The sequence below is a fragment of the Mastomys coucha genome, unplaced genomic scaffold (assembly GCF_008632895.1).
Source record: "Mastomys coucha isolate ucsf_1 unplaced genomic scaffold, UCSF_Mcou_1 pScaffold23, whole genome shotgun sequence".
NCBI lineage: Eukaryota > Metazoa > Chordata > Mammalia > Rodentia > Muridae > Mastomys > Mastomys coucha.
The window spans coordinates 12,559,636-12,562,288 of record NW_022196906.1 but is presented as its reverse complement, the minus strand read 5'-3'; positions in this window follow the sequence as shown (position 1 = coordinate 12,562,288).

The window sequence follows — 2,653 nt, the reverse complement described above, 5'->3', positions numbered from 1 at the left end:
CCATTGTGTAAATGTACCACATTTTCTGTATCCATTCCTCTGTTGAAGGAAATCTGGATTCTTTCCAGGTCCTGGCTATTATAAATAAGGCTGCTATGAACATAGTGGAACATGTATCCTTATTCCATATTGGAGCATCATCTGGGTATGTGCCCAGGAGTGGTATAGCTGGATCCTCAGGTAATATTATGTCCAACTTTCTGAGGAACTGCCAGGCTGATTTCCAGAGGGATTCTAGCAGCTTGCAATCCCACCAGCAATGATGGAGTATTCCTTTCTCCACATCCAAGCCAGCATCTGTTGTCACCTGAGTTTTTGATTTTAGCCATTCTGACTAGTGTGATGTAGAATCTCAGGGTTGTTTTGATTTGCATTTCCCTGATGACTAAGGATGTTGATCATTTCTATAGGTGCTTCTCAGCCATTCAGTATTCCTCAGTTGAAAATTCTTTGTTTCTCTCTGTACCCCATTTTTAATAGAGTTACTTGGTTCTCTGGAGTCTAATTTCTTGAGTTCTTTGTATATATTGGATATTATCCCTCTATCTGATGTAGGGTTGGTAAAGGACTTTTCCCAATCTGTTGGTTGCCTTTTTGTCCTATTGACAGTGTCTTTTGCCTTACAGAAGCTTTGCAATTTTATGAGGTCCCATTTGTAGATCCTTGATCTTAGAGCATAAGTCATTGGTGTTCTGTTCAGGAATTTTTCCCCTATGCCCACATGTTCAAGGCTCTTCCCCACTTTCTCCTCTCTGGTGTATCTGGTTTTATGAGGAGGTCCTTGATCCACTTGGACTTGAGCTTTGTACAAGGAGATAAGGATGAGTTGATTTATATTTTGCTTCATGATGACTGCCAGTTGAGCCAGCACCATTTGTTGAAAATGCTGTCTTTTTCCCACTGGATGGTTTTAGCATTTTTTTTTTCAAAGATAAAGTGACCACAGGTGTGTGGGTTCATTTCTGGGTCTTCAGTTCTATTCCATTGATCATCCTGCCTCTCTCTATACCAATACCATGCAGTTTTTAATCACTACTACTCTGTAATACAGCTTGAGGTCAGGGATGGTAATTACCCCAGAAGTCCTTTTATTGTTGAAAATAGTTTGCACTATCCTGGGTTTTTTTGTTATTTCAAATGAATTTGTAAATTGCTTTTTCTAACTCTATGAAGAATTGAGTTGGAATTTTGATGGGGACTGCATTAAATCTGTAGATTTCTTTCAGCAAGATGGCCATTTTTACTATATTAACCCTACCAATCCATGAGCGAGGGAGATCTTTCCATCTTCTAAGATCTTCTTTGATTTCTTTCTTCAGAGACTTGAAGTTCTTATCATATAGATCTTCCTCTTGCTTGATTAATCACACCAAGGTATGTAACATTTGTGTCTATTGTGAAGGGTGTCATTTCCCTAATTTCTTTCTCAGCCTGTTTATCCTTTGAAAAGAGGAAGGCTACTGATGTGTTTGAGTTAATTTTATGTCCAGCCACTTTGCTGAAGTTCTTTATCAGGTTTAGGAGTCCCTGATTTTAGTGGGATTGCTTCAAGTTTCTCTGTATTTAGTTTGATGTTGGCTACTGATTTGCTGTATATTGCTTTTACTATGTTTAGGTATGAGCCTTGAATTCCTGATCTTTCCAATACTTTTAAATTGAAGGGATGCTGAATTTTGTCAAATGTTTTTTCAGCATGTAATGCAATAATCACCTGTCTTTTTTCCTTTGAGTTTGATTATGTAGTGTATTATATTGATGGATTTTTTCAATATTTACTGATCTGCATTTTATAAATTTTAATCCATAAAATATAAATAAAATGGTAAATTTTTAAGAAAAGAAATATACATTTAGTGCAAGTTATGAATTACAGTTCATCTCCAGTGTCAGCAGTGAAACATCCTGAAATAAAAGAATGATCTAATTTGAAGAAAAAGTTCCAGTGTTTAACATGCAATTAATACCAGGTACAGCTAAACAGGATCCTCCCTTCTCTTCAAGGTCGCTGCAGCAGGGCTTGGTTTAATTATGCTGAACAGCACTTTTCTGTCATAGCAGTAATTTCAGAAAGAGAAAATTTGCATACGACTAGGTCACATTATCCAAAAAGTCTGAGAGGAAAAAATAAAACTGATAAAAGTCAAGTTTGTTTTTGATTCTGAACCACACAGCACACAAGCTGGGGAATTTCCATTCACACCTCCAGATTTTACCTGCTCCGCCAGCAGGGAGTCTTGAACTTTATTGTCTGTCGTCTCAGGCCTTGACTGCATACTTGCACAGTGGGTACAACTGCTCTTTCTGCTGCTGCTTCTTGGTCTTCAGCTTCTCTTCGTGCTTGGTGAGCCAGCGGCGCATGGCTCTAGTCTTCTTGGGTCGCAGGTCCAGGGGCTTGTACTTCTTGCCCTTGTAGAATTTCCTGAGGTTTTCTTTTTGAGTCTGGTTAATGACAGTGAGGACTCAGGCGATGGATTTTCGTAAGACTCGTATCTTGGAGAGCTTGGACGCGGCGCCGCCTGTCACTTTGGAGCCGCGAAGCTAGGACAATTCCACCTTCAGATCGTCCAGTTGTTTCAACAGCCCCTTCTTCTTGCCGCCTTAATCTTGGCCATCGTTGCGTTGTTCACGGCTGAGGCCGCCCGGTGAGAGAGAG